The sequence below is a fragment of the Aythya ferina genome (genome assembly GCF_964211825.1).
Source record: "Aythya ferina genome assembly, chromosome: 4".
NCBI lineage: Eukaryota > Metazoa > Chordata > Aves > Anseriformes > Anatidae > Aythya > Aythya ferina.
In genome coordinates this window covers 70,831,580-70,853,767 of record NC_140300.1, presented here as the reverse complement: position 1 = coordinate 70,853,767, position 22,188 = coordinate 70,831,580, and the positions used below count along the sequence as shown (strand labels likewise).

Genomic DNA, 22,188 nt, shown 5'->3' with positions numbered 1-22,188 from the left:
TGGAACAGGATGGTCTTTAAGTCCCTTCCAACATCTGGCGATTCCAGGGTTTTAACACCCAACCTTAAACACACAAGGTCAGCTATCCCTCAGGACAGAGACTTTGCAGTCTTTCTGGACACCGCTTCTGTCTGAACACCCTTGTGGGCACAAGCTTTCCCTCTTTTCCTGCCTGGGCTGTCTCCACCTGCAAGCGTGGGCCTGGTGCTGCTCACCTTTCTGCCACAGAGCCCCTCAGAGGACGCAGGCTTCATCTTCTCTACTTCTTCCCTGCAGGCAGCTGTCAGGTCCACCCCTGAGCCTTCTCTCCTTCGTGCTGACCCAAGGAGTTCCCTCAGCCTGGGCTGTGCCCACTCCACACCCATCAGGATCTTTCCTGTCTGGGGGAGACCAGAAGGGGATCCTGGAGTCCAGGTGTGGCCACAGAAATTACACCAAATCAGAGAGGAAAGTGGTTGTTTACTGGGTGTTGTTTATTGCTGTTGTTGCAATGCATTTATTAATTTATTATGATTATTCTATCAGTCTGTTGCCCCGTCCTGGGAAGAGCTGGTAACCCAGCACCCTGAAGGGACTTCATGCTGCACTCCCGCGCTTCTTCCTGGCAGGCCTGAAGACTTCTGCTTCTGCAGAGGAACAGCTGTCTGCGTGCCCGTTTCCAGGGCTCTGCTGCTGTTCTCTGCACCGCCATGCAGGGCCAGGCTTCGTCTTCAAGCACCTCTTGGCAGCCTTCTCCGAGACACCCCACGCCCAGCGTGGCCTTCGGAGGGCTTCTCCTGTTGCCCGGTGCAGCAGCCCAGAGGAAGCCGAGTGCGCTCTTGCCCAGTGCTTGGGGCTCCGTGCAGAAGAGATGACACTTCTGCAGGAAAGGGGGGGAAGGGGAAGAGGAGGAGGAAAGGGGGGAGAGGCCATGGTGCAGGCAACCCTGCATGATGGTAACGGGATGGCCTCTCCCCCCTACGCGTGGCGGCGGAGGCAGGGCCGGGAGTACGGAGCGGTCCGGGTGGTTCTCCGATGATGCTGGTGCTGTCTCGCTGGTGGCAGCCCTGGCACGATGGTGTTGTGCCACACCAGATGGGCTGGAGGTGGATCCACCTCCATCGGCTCCTCGTCCTCCGCAGGTGGATCCACCTCCATGGGCTCCACACCATCCGCCGCGGCCGCCCCGTCTCCACTGGCGCTCCTCCGCCTCCGCTTCCTCGCAGGCTCCACGAACCACTTGGTCCCACACAGGGGTGGGCAGCTGTCGCCCCAGGTTCTCTTCAGACCAACCATGGCTGGCATTCGCTAGAGATCCTGGGGGATCAGCGAGGGGGGGCCAGGCGCAGGGGCTTTTATAGGCGCCAGGACAACGCCGGGGGGCAGATGCCACAGGGACATCAGGAGGCCGCAGTGATGGCCGCAGTGATGGCGCCACGCCCCAGGCCCGACATGGCCGTGTTGGGAGGGGGCTTCGGAAAAAGGCCTGAAAGAGGCCCTGGGGTGGGAGGAGGAGGATGGTGAAGGGGGCTGGGGGCCCCTTCCTGGGCCATTTTGCTTGCCAGAGAGACAGGCTGCCCCTTGGGCACCGGGACTGCCCTCTGCCTCCGCTCCTGCACCCTGAGTAGGATCCTTTCTCAGAGTAGCCTCAAGCCTCAGACACACCAGCTCTTCCCTTTGACATGTTTCACAGCTCCCTGTTTACTGACTGTAATATAAAGAACCCATCATCGTGCAGTGCAGTCACTGTAGCACTTGCTTTGGGCAGTAGCGAGGACCCCAGCGCCCGGGCTTCACTCCAGGTCTGAGATGCTCCTGATTTCCAGGGAGCTTTGCCTCTTCTCCTGGCTTCTCCTGGGCCACAATCCACAAGCGAGTGAATCCAGTCCACGCATTTCTGGGAAGGCAGTTCAGCACACTTCTGTGTTTCTCCAAACCTTGCTAAGGCTGACAGGCTTATTTTCTTAAATATCTCAGTGCAAGTGCCCGCGGCTAACAGCCCACACAGCGATTAGCAGCACGCCAGCCACAATTAAGCTGAGGAAAACACTGCGTGTACAGCGCAGGGAACTTCAGGGCACTCGGCCTAGCACAGGGAGTGAGGTTGGGAACTGGGCTCTGCAGATTTGAAAGAAATGTACGGTGTGGGAAATGGCAGCTGGCTAAAGATCTGTTGACAGAGGGCTGGAAAGTCACGGAGAGACCATTCTCGCACACTTTGCAAGCTCAAGCATAAAAAAAACAGTAATGTTATTTAAGTAGCAGCAATGTCTTCATCTTGAGGTAGAAAAACCATGCCAAAATACACCAAGGAGGAAGAAAAACAATATTTTGTGTAAAATAATTCTAGACAAAAGCATCAAAAGTGTAGTATCGTGATAACACAGCAAAGTTTACCACCTGGAAAATAGTCACACTACTTTTCCCAAGAATATTCTTGAAAGCTTTATGAATTGTGTGTCTACAAATAAGGAGTGGCAGGAAGGAAAACAAAGCAGAAAGGTTGTACAGGACTAGCAAGGTGAACTTATATACGTATGCCACGAAATAAAGTGTTACCGAGTAGGGCTCATGGAACCTCATTCATTTATTTCAAAACTTTATCAAACTTCTGAGCTTTTTAGTTGAGAACAGAAATCTGTCCTGAATGTTTCAGACAGCTCCTTGTTCTGTTCAGCTTGGATTTCTACTCCCAGTAACCACTCCATCCAAAAATCTCAGTAACTTCAAGGCTGTCCAGAAATGTTAAATTCTGAAGCTACCTCTCCCTCTTCCAGGCTGAGAGACAAGAGCTGTGGCACTGGTTACATGTTAGGACCTTGCTGCACTGAGAATTAGCACCTTGTAACGAACCATAAAATACCTTACCCCCAGTAAAACCAAATCACACGGTTAACTCCAACTTTGCCTGCGTGCATACAGAAACATAATTCTGGCAGTTCTAACTAAGCTAGCGAGAAAGATTATTGGGGGGGGGGGGGGAGGGAAATGAAATATTTCAGTGTTGACAGTGCCAATTAATCACTGACAAAGATCTACGTAAAGCTTCTGCGTTGATTTGCCTATGGACAGATACAGACGAATACACAAAGTATCTAGCTATATGGCAACCAGCTGGTACACCACAATCACTACTAATCATTTACACACCGTAGTCTGCCTACACAGAGGAACTATCGATGCCAAGTTCCAACTGAGTATCTGGCATCATCTGATTGCGTGTTGATCAAACCTGGGAATGTAAGGGAAGCGCCTAACTGCTGGTTTTCAAACATTTCGGTTTCTTTGCCTATTTTCAAAGCCAAGATGTATTAGGTAGTCACTCAAACATGGAAATGAAATATGAAAAAACCTGCACGGAGTAGGTGTGCTCTGCTGCGGCATTCCAAGAGCTGAGCAGCTGGCTCTGGCTTAGGAGACATCTTGCTGAGGAACAAGTTTTGGTTTTAGTTCAAACTCTGATGATAGGTAAAGCAATTTCCATGTTTAACACAAAGCAAAACTAGGTCTGAGAATCTTCAGTCAAATTTTGCTGCATTAACTTTATGTTCATGCTCCAAAGCATAATTCAATCTGAAGCTGACAGGACTTATCTGGCGTACTTTTAATGTGTTGAGGGGAGCAGAGAAAGACAAATCAGTATATTGATTTCTCAAAACAAACAAAAAAAAGTGCTAGGTACCTGCCTGCTCCTAATAACCTACAGTTTTACGGGGCCATTTCAGCCGCAGGAAGAGTGCTCTGTTCTCCTACCTCTCCGTATCCCAGGGAACTCTACAGAAAGTAACGTGCATTAACAGATTACCAACTCTTCACAAATCTGGATAAAAGCTTACGACACTGTTACGATATCCTAGCACAAACTCTGCAGAGATCTCTTTCTAAAGACAATAAACCGCAAGAAAACAACGCTCTGCCTGGGACCCGGGCATCAGGAGCAGCCTTCTGGAGGAACAGAGAAAAGGGAGTAAGTTCGGGTCAGCCAGTGAGGACAACTGCAAGCAGCTGAGCCCGTCCAACACAGCTGCTGGCATCCCCTACTTTGCTGTCGGTAGCACACAACTACATTTTTAAGAACCAGACCTAGGGTGATGGCAAAATGCTGCCATACGAAGGAGATTATGGCAGGAGCTGTCCATAGCTCTGTTCTTACAGGCTGAGCCCAAAGTTCTCGAGACCACTCCTCACAGGCTCTTCTATAGTAAGCTTTTCAGCTCACCTCTTGTTATTTTAAGGACTCCTCATAGTTACAAGCTCCACTTGGAGTTCTGATTGAGAGACCTGTGCTTAACACCCTCACTGCACATGAATTCATCATCGACAGAGATGAGAGAGCAGTCAGGTATGTGATCACCAGCATTACCTGTCTCTTGCAATGCTGACGTGTTTCTAAGTGACCTGACACTGCCAACACCACTTGGGAACACCTTACGCCTTGTCTGGAGTCCAAAACCCCACAGCTCTGTGGAAGTACCAAGCGAAGGCATGCACGGTTTTACTCAGCTGTCGGTTTAAGTGGGAACAGTGCAAAACACTAACAAATTAAAAAGGTTTTACCGTCCACAGACAGAGAAGACCTGTCAGGTTTGCACGTGTTCTTTTGATAAATTGCATGGGAAAAATTGCAGATTTGATTAGACACAAGAACTTCACGAGGTGACGCGGCAAATACAGGCAACCTGAAAGCTGACAGAAGATAAAAGCACTTTATTTCCTGCTCCTGAGAAAAACTCATTTTGGATCATCCTCACATCTCAGTAACATCCCATTTTATTCTGTGCCTGGGAGCTAACAAAGACCCTTAGGTCTCTCCAGGAGACTCATCCTAGAAAACAAGACATTCCTTCTCAGAGTGTTTTTAAGCTACTAAGTAATTAAAAACCGGATGACAAGCACATTACTCATCCAGAATTTTACACTTTTGCCTAAGACCAGGTCAAAAACAGATCCCAATTTGCTAGTGATCAGGCAAACGAGGATAACTTCTCCTCCTCCCCCTCCCCAGGATGCTGTATGGCTCATTTCTGTCTGCCTTCAGTTCTCCAATTAAGTGGCTGGTCTCTGCTAAGTGCACTGCAAACACACATTGTATGCAACTCCACAGCAGTGAGGTGACCTGCCTTTCCTGCTCAGCACAAAACGGTGAAAGGATAATAAGTACATTTTTTCCCTAGGGCATTTCCATGTGAACGTTAAAAAACCAACACTAAAATAATTATTAAAAGCGGAGCAAGTTCTCAGTAACATAGGGAATAGAGGAACCTATCTAGATAGGTAGACTAGCAACAAAACATTGCTAAAAAGTTTACTTCTCCTATCCTTTTTTGATGGATACCCACTTTCTGCAAAGAGGCTGACTGATTTATTTGCAAAAGGGAAGGAAGGAGAGCATTAAACCCGTGCAAACAAAATGAGAAGTCGCTGGCCAGTGACCCTGTTGGCCCAGTGTTGTTTAATGAGCACTCTGGTGACACGCTCCAGAAGGGGATTCATCGGGGGACACGATGCCTCCATTGCAGCCCGCTGCTCCAGTGGTGGTGGTGTTATGTTAAATTTCAGGCAGCGAGGGGCTGTCTGCCTGATCTCTCACTGACATTCCTACCTGCTCTCTGGGCAGCTCTGCTTAGAGGCAGCCAGCTGCAACGTAAAACCTGCACACATGCAGCTTTTAAAATAGGACAGTTCAGTGGAAGGGACCTTCAGTGATCATCGGGTCCGCTTCAGGGCTAACCAAAAGCCAGAACATATTAACGAGGGCATCGCCCAAATGCCTCTGGAGCACCGACAGGCTTGGGGCATCAGCCACCTCGCTGGGCAGCCTGTTGCACTGTTTGACCACTCTCCCAGCAAATAAATTGTTCCTCACATCAGGTCTGAGCCCCCCGGGCCACCCCCATGCCCCCAGTGGCTGGTTCCCTCGGAGCAGAGCCCGGCATCTCCCAGTCCACGTCCCCTCCCCTGCAAGTCTCAAGGTAAATTGGTGCAGGACCAGAGCGTTGTGTTAGTTAAGGCTAGAACATCTGGCACCTCGCAACTCAGGACTCCGGCTTTCCCAAACATCGTTCCCCAGCCAAAACCAGAAACACACCTAGGTCTTGCAGCTGCAGAGCCGTCATTAAAAGCCTTGAAGAGTTATCCACCTGCCACTCCTGGGAACCTTTGGTCTCTTTCCAGGCACTACCATTCCTTTGCCTTCACATTTTTAAGCTACTACCTAGCAAGGAATATCCAGTGCTCTTCTGTGCTATGTGAAGTTACGCACTGCAACGCCCCATGAAAACTCTCTCTCTCGTTTGGAGAAAGCAGCCAGGAGGATGGGAGAACCTCATGATTTGTCTCACTACAAAGCAACCGAGATCTGCCACCACTAAACACCCGCTCAGGTAGTTTAGGGTGACTTGGAGCCGTGAAAAAATCCCTTACGACAACCATTTCCATGAACAAAGAAGGAAACGACACAATGGATGTGGAAAGTATCCCCCACCACAGAAAAACGTGCATAAATTGGACAGAAACAGCCCACGTTCCTACACCACTCGAGGGGTAAATGACTGCCCTCCATTGTAAGCATGCTGATGCACAAGGAAGGAGTCTAACACACAGCCACTTCCCTTCTCTCCTGCACCCCTTCCATACTCACATCACCCTAGTGACTAGGCTGTTTTCAGCAGAATTATCCCAGATTAATGACTGGACAGATCACAGAATCACAGAATTTTCTAGGTTGGAAGAGACCTCAAGGTCATCGAGTCCAACCTCCAACCTAACGCTAACAGCCCTCCACTAAACCATATCCCTAAGCTCTACATCTAAACGTCTTTTGAAGACTTCCAAGGATGGTGACTCCACCACTTCCCTGGGCAGCCTGTTCCAGTGCCTCACAACCCTTTCAGTGAAGAAGTTCTTCCTAACATCTAGCCTAAAACTCCCCTGGCTCAACTTAAACCCATTCCCCCTCGTCCTGTCACCAGGCACGTGGGAGAACAGGCCAACCCCCACCTCGCTACAGCCTCCCTTGAGGTACCTGTAGAGAGCGATAAGGTCACCCCTGAGCCTCCTCTTCTCCAGGCTGAACAAGCCCAGCTCCCTCAGCCGCTCCTTGTAGGACTTGTTCTCCAGGCCCCTCACCAGCTTCGTCACCCTTCTCTGGATTCGCTCAAGCACCTCCATGTCCTTCTTGTAGCGAGGGGCCCAAAACTGAACACAGTACTCGAGGTGCGGCCTCACCAGAGCTGAGTACAGGGGGACGATCACCTCCCTAGCCCTGCTGGTCACGCTGTTCCTAATACAAGCCAGGATGCCGTTGGCCTTCTTGGCCACCTGAGCACACTGCTGGCTCATATTCAGCCGACTGTCCACCATCACTCCCAGGTCCTTCTCTGCCTGGCAGCTTTCCAACCATTCCTCTCCCAGCCTGTAGCTCTGCTTGGGGTTATTGCGCCCCAGGTGCAGGACCCGAGATGAGGGCAGAATTGGACTTCAGCATTTTAGGATCACCACAAGGCTCACAGAACCACTGCCAACTCATTACCAGGTACGTGGACGGTGAGTCCTGAAATCAGGTGGGGTTTCCCCCCACACCCCCAAAGTTTGCATACGTGCTGGTGCAGATCTTGTGCCTCCATCTCCATCCAGCGAGAGAAACGTTTTAGCAGTGGCACCATACCCGGTTTTGTAAAGCTCTGTGAAAAGCATTTTGATATAAATGAAGGATGAATGTTTCAGAATTACTTGTCTGACTTACCAAATGCACTCAGAGGCTCTGTTCTTATTTCTCATTTTACCTAACAAGCTTTCTAGTTTTCTCATGACATCTTCCACGTAAGAGTAGCTGACGTGTTTGCTTTAGGAAACAAACGTGAAATATCTGCCTACAAACTGATCTTTCGACACCAACAAAATGCATCTCTTTGCCCCTTCTCCTCTCCTGACCTCAGCTCCGGTGCATAATTAGGGCTCTAAATAAATGCGGAGAGATTATAACCAACGTGGGTAAGAGTAGGAAATGATCGGATCATTCAAACTCTAAACTCAAACCAATTGTGTTCTAGGGCAGATGTTATCTAACCAGAGGACAGTAGTGGCCAAAAGAAAGACAGACTAGGATGGCATCATGAAATAAATATTCATATCATAACACCTCTAATTTCTATGGAAGAAACCTATTTTCTTTCTAAATACTCTTCCCAGAGAGAAAAGCGCTCCTATCTCTTTTAGGGCTGAACTACTGCTTTTATGTTCTTGGACACTAGTCAGTATTTGTACAGACAGACCTAGGATCCTTAATATTGGATTAAGGAATTAACTGCAGTGGGATTTGCAGCCTTTTCCATTTTCTCCCTCCTATCACACCAGTATTTACCAAGTTCATGCATGCTGGAGGCAAGTTCAATTCCCATCTCTGCTCGGGGGAGTGATTAAATCTAGCTGATGCTGAGAAGAAGAAATGCAGTGCAATGACTATAGCAAGACTTGGCTGCCAAGCCTGTAAGGAAGGATTAGTACCAGAAGCAGAGCTACCGAAAGAAAACACCTGCAAAGAAAGGTTAGGGAAAAAAAAAAAAAAAAAAAAACAAAAAAACGGAAATTTGATTTTTCTAAACAGCAAAGCCAAGTCGCTATAAGCATAGAACTTAAGTGCGTTAAACTCAACTTCAATACCAAGAAGTATTCCAGTAGTGCAATTTTAGATCCCTTAGAATAATCCCTAACTTTGAGGGAGTTTGGACCATGATTTAGGATTTCCATTTTGCAGCTAGTGTGGATCTTTTAACAGACCTGAAAGGAAATCCTAAATTTGAGGTTTCCTGAAGTTTGGAGTTGATTCAGATTTTGCAGCATTGGCTTATTTCTAGCAATGAAACACGAAATGTTTCCTCTGTTAGAGGGACCTATTAGTAGCTCGTTCCTCTGCCAAAATGGAGCTGCCTTTCCTATAACCTGAGACCTTCCTACCGACTGAAGAACAGTCACCTCGCCGCTCAAGGAGATGAACGAACACCTCAAAATTACCCGCTGCATAGAAAGGCCAACTGCTACTCATAGAGCAGACCGAACACCTTATTTTGGAGCTACACATTAGTCCAACGGTGTTGATTTCTGGAGCATAACAAGGTTCAGCTGGCAGCACTGACTTTTCAAGGCTGGGAAATACATGTGTCAACCCAGCAGAATCACATTCAGAATTTTCCACGCTTTTGCCATTCAGAAGGAGCACGCTGCCATCCCAAAGGCAGTAGTGCCATCCTGCTTCTCAGAATGGAGATTTAAACGTGGCTTCCAAGACTGAGACAGGCATATGATGAGACAAGACTTTAAAACCCCTGCTTTTTCCTTCAGGAGGAAAGCACGAGCGTGTTTGGAAATGGGTTGGTTTTGAAAGAAAGAAGCAGGTCTTCCCGAAGCGAGGGCTGCTACCTTGAGCAAACCTGGGGAATAACACAGGCACCAAATTATTTCAACCCTTTTCTTACTGGGGCCATTCTGAAAGCACTGCCATTTGGAATTAGGGGAAAACACAGCAATGCATTAAGCTGCCTCCTAATGAAGCTGAGTTACTCATCACAACTATGTCAGATCCAATCATATCAATACGAACCAAAAACACATCCATTACAAATTGCACAGGAGCATTTATTTAACAATCAGCTCGGTTTGATAAATCGCCACTCACAGCACGTGTATGGCTCACTGTCTGCTTTCAGGAATGAGTCCGTACACAATTCATTTACCATTGGCTCCGAGCACCCAGAAGCCTTGGAGCTGCTACACAGATGCTTTGGCAGGGCCTCCCAGGCGTGCTCTTCGCGTGAGCTCCTTTCAAAAGCAGTCAGCAGTGAAAGCTCCTCCATATCACTGCCGTCCCATATGCCTTGAACGCTTCGTGACCGGGAATCTACCCGTTTCTCGTGCCAAATGACTCACATCAAGTTTGGGCTTGTTTTGCCTAAAGATCACAGCCCAAAATCCTAACAACCGCTATCAGCAATTCACATACCCGACAGGAACGGGGATTCAGGGCTTGTAGCAGAAAGCTGTGTCTCAGGACACCAAGGGAACTGGCCTGCTTCAGGCAACAGCTCTTCTGCAAGGGCAACCGTGGGCTGCTGCAGGAAACCAGGGCAGCTCTTGCCTGGTGTCTACACGAGCTTGTCTGCAGAAATTAAATCATTCCCACCGGCTTCCAGGAAAAAAAAAATACATATACATATGTGTATCTTTAATTTCAGGAGTTCAGCGTATCAACGAATGGAAATCTTTGCCTAACACAGAGGGGGTAACAATCTATTCCTCACATTAGACTACAGTGCCTCTCAACAATTAGACTCAAAGGTACTTGACACACGCTGACCCAGCTAACCCAGAAGTCAATTCTTGCTGCCATTGTGACGATGTTCCACTCACCAAATTGAAGTTGGTCCACTTGAAACACTCAGACAAATGACAGAAGAGATGCATTTCAATATAAAATCTCTTCTCCATAGCTTATTAGAATATTTATGCTCTTGCTAAACGACACTAAAACTGTTCCTGCCGCAGTTAATCAGCACGATGCAAGAAATCCCCATATGCTAGGGCAGATGCCAGTCACAACAGCAGCTCTGGGCAGGAGGAGCTCCTGCCCTCTGTAAGACAGACACAGGCTGCTGATGCCATTTGCTCGCATATTGGCGACCAAAACCAAAGCCAGCACAAGCCGCAATTACCTAATGACAGAAGGGAGAGTTCCTTGCTTCTGCACGCTGAGCCATTTCAGAAATAAATATTTCTTGTAGCTCCCAGAGAGCTACAGAGCTCCCAGTTGCTCTCTGTCTGAAGTTCAGAAGCACAACTCTGCAGAAATGTAACTGCCTTCTGCTGCAATTCCCCTGGTTGGGAAATACATGTGTATAAAATAGTCAGTTCTTTACAGGCCCCCTCCCCGTAACAGAGTTTTTCTCTCCCCACTTTGTTTCTCACCTGTCTCCCAGCAGATGGCACACAGATTATATGCCATAAATATGCAGCTCCCGTCACTTGAGGGAATCTTCTCTGCTCTTCCCAGGAGGCTGATTGAACAACTGCCCGCTGATGAGGCTTTTATAGCAGCAACATTGGCGACACATCCCATCGGCTGGCGAGCAAGTGCTCCTAGTGATGCGCGTTACTTACAACAAAGCACAGAGCTTACAACATGCATTTAGCTTTCCATTTGTTTTCAAATTACAGAACTCATTCAAACGCAGATGAATCACCGCACACTTTTAGATCTAGGCCTGGAGTTAATCTGCAGAGCTCCACTACTTTCAGGAGCCTCAAATCTTGCATAGCAATAAAGCCAGAGATTTGCTGCCCTCGACACAACGCTTCCCCGTAAAGCAAATGGACAGTGCCCAACGTCAGATAAACCCAAAGGCAGTGCAACAAAGTCATGGATGGGCAGCACGGGCAAACATGCTAATTCACTCCACATCCAGACTTAATTCAAACAGCACGTCAACGCTAAAATTCGTGACAAGCAAAACCGTTTCTCACTCAACTAATTCCTCTTGTATTTATTGTTGAGTGTAATAACTGAAAATTGAGCACTTCAGACAAGCTGATCGGTGGTGTTTCAGGTTTGTATGATTTATTTACTCTGCATTGGTTGAAGTATTTTTCATTCTCTCCCCCAAAGACGTTAGCAGAAGAATCTTTCAGGAAGGAATTTAAAAGGCCCTTCTTGGAGATGAAAATTAAAAATCTTCATCAGCTCAAGGGTCAGATAAACAGAAACTAATGAACAGTTATTGAACATCAGCAGAAGTGTCAGAGGCCTGAAGGAGCAGCGCTTCATTAAGACGCGTGCCCTGAGTCATCTCCCAGACTGGTGACTCAGATCGCAGGTTCCCTGCATCGCCAAATACAGCCACTGAATGATGGGAACAGATCTGTTAGAAATACAGGAAGGACACGGCATCTCCTGCTGTTCATTCAGATCAACTGCTCATTAATCATCATTAAAAGAGGCAGGAGGGAGGTTGTTAACTGATGTTTACATTAGGATTTAATAAAATAATGGAGATAAGCAGTTGGAGCACTTAAAAGAGTTTGAGACATTGTTTGATCAGCAAAGTTTATACAGCTCAGGTGAAACGCATAAAATAACTAAGAACACTCATGTGTCCCTCTCATGCTTCACTCTCACATACCTACTGGTTTAATAGATTCCAGTACCTGAATAATACAAGCCAGGCGTGATGGACCCTGTGTTATTTATTACAACAGATGAATTATGTTCTCCTGGCATTGAGCAATGGCTGCTCCTGAACCCAATTACCTCCCTTTACTGCCTGTTTACAGAAACAGATCTATTCCTAGAAGAAACTCGCAATCCTGGAAGTACTCTGCACCTAAGTAGATAAATTGTTTCTACAAATTTGGTCTCCTATGCCAATTGCCCTTTCTTTAAATCCCAGAGCCGGAAGGAATCTAGCCAGCTGAAACTGAGGGAGCCTAAACCTGAAATAACACAGCCAGAATAGGTCTTTTCTGTCTACCGGTTAAACTCACCGCATCTTTGCCTGTTAGAAGACCGTACATCTTTCTGGGCCAGATCTCAGAAACCTGTCAAGAACGCCTGAGCATCCTCTCTTGCAGTGATCGCTTGGGCAAAAGGCTCTGATTCAGGAAATCCAGCTCAGGAACAAAGCTCCTGCAACTCCAGCCTCTTTCAAGAGTGGCACCTCCACAAGTGAAATGAATTTTACCTTCAACTGCTAACTTGCAGCTGTGATGTCTTCTTTCTTCTGGCATATTACTAGCCAAATTTGTTTGCCTTCCCTAATAGTTAATCAACTCGCTGATTAGCAAGCGGTCCCACTGCTTGTTGGCACTTCTTAATCTCACCTGCTCATCCCAAAATGCTCTTGTTCCTTCACTTTCAAGATTAGAACAGGTAGAGAAAATTGGAAGGGAAGAAGATAGCAAGATAGCATCAGGAACCATCAAAAGATCCAGACACGCCACGAGAGATTTTCAGGTAGCAAAAGCTTGCAGAGTTTCATGGATCGCGATAAAACTGATCTGATTAAAACCAGCTGAGAACAGCCTTATAATTACAGCTGCCTTCATTTAGAAAGTCACTATGATGATTATTGCTCCTCCTCACCACCTTTGGCCAAAAAAATTAAGCCTTTACTTTTACTTTTGGGGTTCAGATAAATACAATACTTCCAAATTGTGACACGTTTAGGAGCGTGGGGGGGTTGTGCGTGTTCTGTTTTGGCCACAACGTGGTCTCCTCTTTGTGCCACAATGCTGGTGGCAATTTCTTTACAACTAAACTAGCATGAAAACTGGCCAGGTATCGGAATTACTTTTGTGTGAACAGCAGAGCTGCTAAACACTACAAATCTCATATGGAGATTGTCTTTTTCCTCCTCACATATGGAAGACACACCTGCACAGAGAGCTCTCAAACAAACAAAAACAACAAAAAAAGGGGGAGAGGGAGTGAGTTAAAACTGGACCTGAATGTTCTGCGAGCTATCACACAACTATCCAGGAGGTTTATTACTGCCTTTAATTATTCACAGTTAACAGTCTGGTCAATAAATTATTGAATAAATGGGAAGAGCAAAAGGTTGACTAAGAACACATGGGAAGAAGTGCTGAATTAATCACTCCACAGGGGTCAATACAGGGTCTGCACATCACTTACATCAAGTTCAAACTCTGGATAAGGGATTTGAGGAACTCTGGAATAAGATCTTTAAGATCTTAGGCTGAGGAAGCGTCCCTATTCTAGCAAGTACACCACTCACATAAATGGCAATGATGCACACCAGACACTATTGCAATAACCACGGAAAGAAGAATGTTAACAAGATGTGTTTTAAGGCTCAGGGATGCAAAACTGAAGCCAAATGGTACATAATTAAACCTGGTAATTAGCTCAGAACCACACAGCCATAATATTCTTTTGAATACCAATAACACAAACTGAGCAAACATTTTCATTTGAGTTTCACGTTTGTTTCAAAGCAGTAGTTAAACCTCAGAACAACACCGAGCAGTATTTATTGAATCTCCACCTAAAATGCTGATTACCATGAGTTGTCAAGGAGATTGGAAACGTAGCACAGGCAGGCACGTTAACCCTGCTAAATTTTTGTGTGTTGTAATTTATTTTCAATTTGTAAATGCATTCCCTACTTTGAAAGTAAGAGATGTGGGCCTTTTTTCTTCTAAAACATGAAGGATAATTCTTCTTGCTTCACCACTATACCTGTGCAAAAAGATTATTATTTTTTAAATGTACAAACTTAGAACCTCTGTAGAACATCATTAATGAAAAACGTGTAATGCTGATTGATGGAAGACAGGAATTCAAGCCATAGCTGTCTCAACGAGGTGCAGAGAGCTTCAGTACTGAACTTCACAATGGAATTTGGCCCTCTGAATAAAGCGATGGTCACTTGAAGAAACAAAACCCTGTCAGATTAACTGATGATGTTTGGACCCAGATTCTTCAAAGAGAAGTCTCAAACTACTGTGAGTTACTGTGGTACCTTGAGTTTTTGCTCCCCATGTTTTCTTCTCACAGCTACCGCATCCTGGGAAACTACTTCAGTAGTAGCTCACTTGGAACCTCTTATAAGCCACTCATTGGCCTTGCTCTACAGCCGTGGTTTTCCTTTATAAAAGGTTAAAAAAATAATAATGAAATGCGTGTTTTCAGTCTTAAGCAGAACAGATAGCAGAATTTTGCCCTGAACCTGCACCCCCTCAGACAGACCCAGCTGCCTTTCTGAAGCAGCAGGGAATAGGATCTGAGGGAGCTGAATTCAGCCCTTCCCCTGCCCAAGCTCTGTCTAGGCTAATCTGAAGGGTACCTGCCCCCAGCAGCTGTTCTTTAGGAAATAAATCCTAACTATTCCTTCAGACAGTGAAGGAAAAAGTCGCTTTCTACTTCAGGAGAAGATCTGTAAGTTGTGAATGTGAAAAAGATAGCCATGACCCCTGAAAAAAAGAAAAAAAAAATAGATAAGAATGACCCCTTTAAGTTCTGAGAAGGGTGATTAAAGCCTAAAGAGAGGCATCACTTATAGCATCCCATGACAGAATTGCCATGTCAGACAGTTCAGCAATCCCTTGTTTGTAACATCCTTTTAATTCCCAAACCTTTTATATTTACTGTGTGTATTAACTGTAAGTATTAGAAAGAGTTCTCAATCTCACTCCAGACAGCTACAATTAAAATGTTTTAGTCCTTAATTTTTACATACTTAAGGGATGCCCTTAGAGTTTCCTACAAGGACACTTTTTTCCCTTTTCATATTTTGACAGAGAAACGCAGATCAATATATGGTTTAATCCAGATGCTCTGAATATATTAACATCGCTGACAGCTACAGAACCAGTTCTGACCACCAGCATAAAAGAGGAAAGCAAATCTCAAATCCAGGTGAGCAAGATGCTGTTTACAAAGGTTATATAAATATCGTGCAGGAAAAACAGACTAATAGAATCTACTATCTAAATTCATGGCGTATTTTCTATGGAAAACTTATTTATATGTAAAATAAGATGGAAACCATCGTATCAGAAATCTGGTGATATTAGCAAAAGTTACAGATGTATAATACAGTGAAACAAACCTCAGAGACACTTTGTAGGTACTCCCGTTGCCTTCTCCTAAATATAGTCTTTGCTGCTGCAAATTTTTGCCTTGTTTTTGTCATGTTTTTCACGGGGGGGAAAAAAAAAAAGTGAAAATGCAGCGAAAATAGAAGCAATATCCGAAGTAATAAAAATGAAAAAAAAAAAATAGCAAAGAAGAAGAAAATATTTTTCCAGTGAACGTGCTTATTGCCAGAATAAGTTAATAAAGGGAGTAAGATGTAGAACTCACAGGAAATTTTACATCTCTGGAAGAAGAAAATGGGACAGTTATCTGCAACAAGACAAACTGAACCGAGGTGGCCAATTTGCAGTGAAAGAATAGTTGAACTTCTAGAAATTATTTCCAGAGAAAATGACTGATCTAATGGCATTTCATAAAGTAACAATGATACAGCCGGATTTCTCCTTAGTGGAAAACATCACGGAGTGAACTTTATAGACGTGCTTCCTCATTATGCTTTGAGTTGTATTTCAAATAGAGATCACAGCTGCAACATGAACTCAGCACACAAATTAAAAACGCTATTTCTGAGCTGGCTGCTATCATCAAACAAGTCAATTATTGCACATCACGCAGTCAAAATGGCAAAATACAGGGCAACTTGCTTGGACATCGTTAAAAAAATATGGACTGAGAAGTTGTATTTTTGAATAAAAAAAGTAACATGCCTCAGCTTTTCAAATACTTCTTCATGCTCATGTGCTTGATCCAAAGCTTGCCAATTCAGTAATGCTGATTTTATGACAAGACTACTATATAAAGATGGATTTTTGAGCAGAATTTCGTATTTATTACTGACCCTAACATGGCAAGCTTCTCCTGTAAAGAGTTTGTGTGAACATTTTTACACACGTACGTAGCCCTAGTGAACCACCTCTTGCACATCATTAAGTTCCTCAGAACCTCCTGGACATTTCCAGAGTCCATAATGAGAACAACGCCATCCACACTCCTGCAGGATTTTGACGTTAGACTATTTAATAAGTATTTGACAAACAGCACAGTATATGTTTACCTAGTCCTTTTCCTAGGCATTTGAAAGGGCAAAACGCCAGGCCCAGTTCTCCATTTCTTCATTTTTTGTAAAACACTGCTGAATCACCATGCCCTGATTTACACTGCTGCTGCAGACTAGAGGGTTTACCACAGTCGGGACAAAAATTATCAAATCCATTCTACAGTGAGAAGTGCTACAACACACAGCCGGGGAACAGCAAAATAGGAGCTGACGGAAACGTATAATCCTTTCAAAGCGACTGCAGTTATTCTCATGCTGAAGCTGAGCAAAACTACCGCATGTAACCATTATAAATTCAATGCAGTACCTAATACAAGAGTTCATTTTATCACTTTCAGAAATACAGGTGGGGTTTTTTTGTTTGTTTTTACAAACCTAAAAAGTGAGCCTCCTTTTTATTTACTATAAATTGTTGCTCCGTTTCTATAACCTTAACTTTCTCTTAATCTAGTATCAACAGAAACAAAATGCCCAAGAATTTCTCTATTGAACACAACCTCCCCTCCTTTTCATCCCACCACCACCCCAGGAGAACTTCACTGGCTTCTGTCTCCTTGCTGTGCTCCTGAAGGTCGCTCAAGGCTGCGAGAGGCAGAGCAGAACGGGGTCTTGCCCCCACACACACCACACCACTCCTGCACAGTCACACCTGGAGCAAGCAAAGACCTTACATTCTGACCACCAAATTTGCCCGTTTTCTTCAACAACACAACCACGAGGATCAGTGGGGCTCAAGGCAACAGATTTGCTTGGTTCAGTTGATAAGAAATAGTTCAGGAACACGGTGAAGAAGAGTTAGACTTGAAGGCAAGGCACGGCTCCAGCCAGCCGCTTGGACTTCTCCACCTGACAGTCTACAGCAGCACGGAAGAGAAGCTGAGCTGGCCCTGCATGGCTCCAGAACAGGCCCACTTGGTCTTATTGCAGCTGTAATGTACCAGCAAGGACCAGCATTTTCTTCATCTCACCCTCGCCATTATCCCTCCACACAGCCTGTGAAGCCTGCAGCAGCTGCGATCCAATCGACTTGTAAGAAACAGACAAGTTCTGAGCACCAGGACAAAGCATCTCGGCTGACACTGCTTAAACCCAGGATGTACTTAAAAGAAGCACAACGGCCAACATCCTTTTTGCCAGAAAACTGTGCTTTCTCCTCATAAATAACAGCAAAACCCACGGCTCTGTGATGGTACTGAAAGACAAGAAACAACATGCCAAAAACAATGAAAGTTCTGAGAAAGTTGAGATACAGCACTTAGAAAGCACTAATCAGAGTGCCCACTGCAAACTGCAAGTTTTAGTCAGTCTCACAGCTCCCCAAAAGAGAGAAATGCCATTACCTCCAGTAACAGAAATCTGTCTCACAGACGTTACAACCCGCTACCTGAAAAACTTCCACGTCCTGCATTTTTCACATCAAAAATCCTCATCAGGTCGCTATCATAACATAGCTTGAGCAAGAGCTTTGTTCACAACACAGGTTTAGCACTCAGATTACCAAGTGAGAGAAGATTTTCTCCCACCTTGAAATTTTGCTGCCTTACACCACCACAATCACAGCCACGTAGAATTAAATGCATTTATTCAGCATTTTCCTGTAACTCAGGGTGATTTTCTGAACTCAGGGGATGCAAAATACACAATTCACACCTCTGGATGCAAAGTCATGCTCAGCCTTAACCATGGCAACTCTCCCCTTCGAATCAGGACTAAAATCTGTTGATCCACACAAACCGGGTTATGGGAGTCAAGTGCTGATGAAATGACAAAGGACGTCATCTTACTTTCACTAAGTCCATAATAAAGCTCCCACCGACTGCAGCAAGAGCAAAAACCAGCATCAGATTTCTACAAATGATTATTATTCTCTGCAAAGCATCTTATACATTTCCCATCAGACCCCTCCAGAAGGATGATGGTCTCTCAGCTTCCTAATAATATTGCCTCATGGAAAAGCACCTCTGGCTGCCAGCACTAATTTAGCTTAGGGTTTAAAAAAAAAAAAAAAAAAAAAAAAAAAAACAGAATAAAAGAAAATTTACGTAGTTAAAGCCACTTGTGTATTTAATTGAGTATAAATTTGTGTGAAACTGCTTTGGAACTGAGGAGAAATTAACGTTGCTAGCTTCTGAACAGAGAAAAAACATAAGAAGTAGTTTTGTAGGTCACAGTCTTTTCGTACCTTTTTTCTTGAAGTCTTTTAGTTGCATGCAGATTGACCGTAAGTATTTAATTCATAAACATACATTAAAGAAGAAGGTAAAGTTCATCTTCACATGCTCGGGGGCACTTCAGCTTAAAACATGATTTGCAACCTGAAAATTGACTAATTAGGCCTTCCTCTTGAGCGAGCTGACAGACAGCACACCTGACAGCTGCTTGCAGAAATATTTTCTGCACAGAAAGCATTGGCACCCAGCTCCTAAGACAAGGGCAAAATGCAGATAAACTTGCCTTGCCCACTTCACAGGAACCACCTCAGTGGTTACAGCTGCTACTCACCAGTCTGATGGTGAAAGCTTCTTCACACCTGTGGGACCTGCAACTGGGCTTTTTAATTCAATGATTGCCTTCCCATTAACAGAGCACAGAAGGATTCCCATGTGAAATGGGAAGCTCTATTCAGATTCCCCTACCAGTGCAAGCACGTTCAAAATTCAGCAATGAAACTGCCACAGTGCAACAAACGTTCAGTTCTACATATGGCATTTTATATGTCACCTCTGGATCTGCGACTGGAAGTCAGCAGACACCAAGATTTCAGTTTAAAAAGTGCTGTTGGAAAAATGTCTTGAATTCATAGTACAAGAGAGACCATTGCATCTGCTGTGGTCAGGTATCAACACAAGCCATTAGCACATCTCCCTTGGAAAGAGAAAACATTAGGAAATACTTTAGTTACTCTTCAGCTAATTAACACAGCCTACTGATGGTGTTTGCCACAGTGAAATTCTGCAGTATTACTGTATGTATTCAGTTGCTCTTCTTCTTTACTGATAAGAGCTCACGACACCATGTTGAGAAAACATCCTTCTGCACTGAGGTACTCTCTGCCCTGAGCCCCTCGTACATTTCATAATCTCTATAATAGGAAAGGCAGAGAGTAACACTATAGCAAATTACACACGCTCTTCATTTTCTCTTTCTTTGCTAACAGAGATTGTAAAGATAAAGCACTTGACTTTTCTTGAGCAGGTGCCTCACAAGACATTACACAAATAACGAGAATTTTATAGATTTTAGAGAAATGAATTACTAACCAACAAATCAAGGTTTTCCTCCAAATAAGAACTACAGAGAGCAAATAAAAAGCAATTCACAAGTACTGTCGCGCCCTCTGCAGTTGGTGTGTAAGCTCTGCAAATACACCTGCAAAACGAGGAACTTGGGCAAATTCCTTGCCCATACCAGGAAGTCAAAACCTCTTCGTGCTGAAACTCAGCAGAATTAACATTTTCATGACGTTACCTTACTTTTTGGCATCACAGGGATGTTGTACGGGAACTTTCAAATTCTCCTTTTGCCCAGGAAAGGATGTGGAAAGCTGTTTTGTTGTTGCTGCTGTTCAGAGTCAGGTTCCTCAGTGGTACTTCTGGCATTCCCTCTTGGAACTGGAAAGCAATTTGCGATGCCTCATCAGAATTTGTTCTTTCTGGTTACTTCTAAGAAGTACCCAAAATAAACTGTAGTTATGAAAAGTTGTGTTAATTCATCCATTGATCACAGATTAAGCATATTTTACCAGCCAAACAGCTGCGGTATTTGGTTTTATAATGTGAACAGGGCATTTTGTGGAGATGCGTACAGCATCAATTTCTTCCCTCGGATACCCTGGCACAGTACTGTTTTTCACGTCAAATTTTTAGAAAACATTTGACACTTACTCTAGGGCCGGCCACCTTTAGATGTCTGTTCAAATGTGCTAGCCTAAGGGCTTAAGAAAAAAACAACTGTTTGTTTTATAGCCTCCTCGTTGAATACTAGGTACGTGTTTAGTCAGCTAGTACGAGATCTTTACTGACTTGGCCATAAGCAATTAAGAAGATGAGGCGAGCCTGACCATAATCACAGAATCACAGAATTTTCTAGGTTGGAAGAGACCTCAAGGTCATCGAGTCCAACCTCCAACCTAACGCTAACAGCCCTCCACTAAACCATATCCCTAAGCTCTACATCTAAGCGTCTTTTGAAGACTTCCAGGGATGGTGACTCCACCACTTTCCTGGGCAGCCTGTTCCAATGCCTCACAACCCTTTCAGTGAAGAAGTTCTTCCTAACATCCAACCTAAAACTCCCCTGGCTCAACTTAAGCCCATTCCCCCTCGTCCTGTCACCAGGCACGTGGGAGAACAGGCCAACCCCCACCTCGCTACAGCCTCCCTTGAGGTACCTAAAAAGAGCGATAAGGTCACCCCTGAGCCTCCTCTTCTCCAGGCTGAACAAGCCCAGCTCCCTCAGCCGCTCCTCGTAGGACTTGTTCTCCAGGCCCCTCACCAGCTTCGTCGCCCTTCTCTGCACCCGCTCAAGCACCTCCATGTCCTTCTTGTAGCGAGGGGCCCAAAACTGAACACAGTACTCGAGGTGCGGCCTCACCAGAGCTGAGTACAGGGGGACGATCACCTCCCTAGCCCTGCTGGTCACGCTGTTCCTGATACAAGCCAGGATGCCGTTGGCCTTCTTGGCCACCTGAGCACACTGCTGGCTCATATTCAGCCGACTGTCCACCATCACTCCCAGGTCCTTCTCTGCCTGGCAGCTTTCCAACCATTCCTCTCCCAGCCTGTAGCTCTGCTTGGGGTTATTGCGCCCCAGGTGCAGGACCCGGCACTTGGCCTTGTTAAACTTCATGCAGTTGACCTCAGCCCATCGGTGCAGCCTATCCAGATCCTCCTGCAGAGCTTTCCTACCCTCAAGCAGATCGACACACGCACCTAACTTGGTGTCATCTGCGAACTTACTGAGGGTGCACTCGATGCCCTCGTCCAGATCATCGATGAAGATATTAAAGAGGACCGGCCCCAGCACCGAGCCCTGGGGGACGCCACTAGTGACTGGCCTCCAACTGGACTTGGCTCCATTCACCACGACTCTTTGGGCCCGGCTATCCAGCCAGTTTCTAACCCAACGAAGCGTGCGCCAGTCCAAGCCAAGAGCAGCCAGTTTCTTGAGGAGAATGCTGTGGGAGACGGTGTCAAAAGCCTTGCTGAAGTCAAGGTAGACCACATCCACAGCCTTTCCCTCATCCACCCAGCGCGTCACTCTGTCATAGAAGGAGATCAGGTTCGTCAGGCATGACCTGCCTTTCATAAAGCCATGCTGACTGGGCCTGATCGCCTGCTTCCCCTTCAAGTGCTGCATGATGACTCTCAGGAGGATCTGCTCCATGAGCTTTCCTGGCACTGAGGTCAAACTGACAGGCCTGTAGTTTCCTGGGTCTGCCCTCCGGCCCTTCTTGTAGATGGGCGTCACGTTTGCTAGCCGCCAGTCGATTGGGACCTCCCCCGATAGCCAGGACTGTTGATAAATGCAACATAAGCAACGCAGA

At 45.5% G+C, this 22,188-nt stretch overlaps 2 long non-coding RNA genes across 2 annotated transcripts; both read right to left on the bottom strand.

Moving 5' to 3' along the window:
* Positions 1–455: 455 nt before the first annotated feature.
* Positions 456–20,705, bottom strand: LOC311435796. Its single transcript, XR_014692406.1, has 4 exons — positions 20,528–20,705; positions 20,112–20,254; positions 1,689–1,876; positions 456–859 (listed from the first exon to the last, which is right to left on the bottom strand). It is a non-coding gene; the product is annotated as an uncharacterized lncRNA (long non-coding RNA).
* On the bottom strand, positions 9,593–11,109 carry LOC311435799. Its single transcript, XR_014692410.1, has 2 exons — positions 10,939–11,109; positions 9,593–10,847 (listed from the first exon to the last, which is right to left on the bottom strand). It is a non-coding gene; the product is annotated as an uncharacterized lncRNA (long non-coding RNA).
* Positions 20,706–22,188: the final 1,483 nt, after the last annotated feature.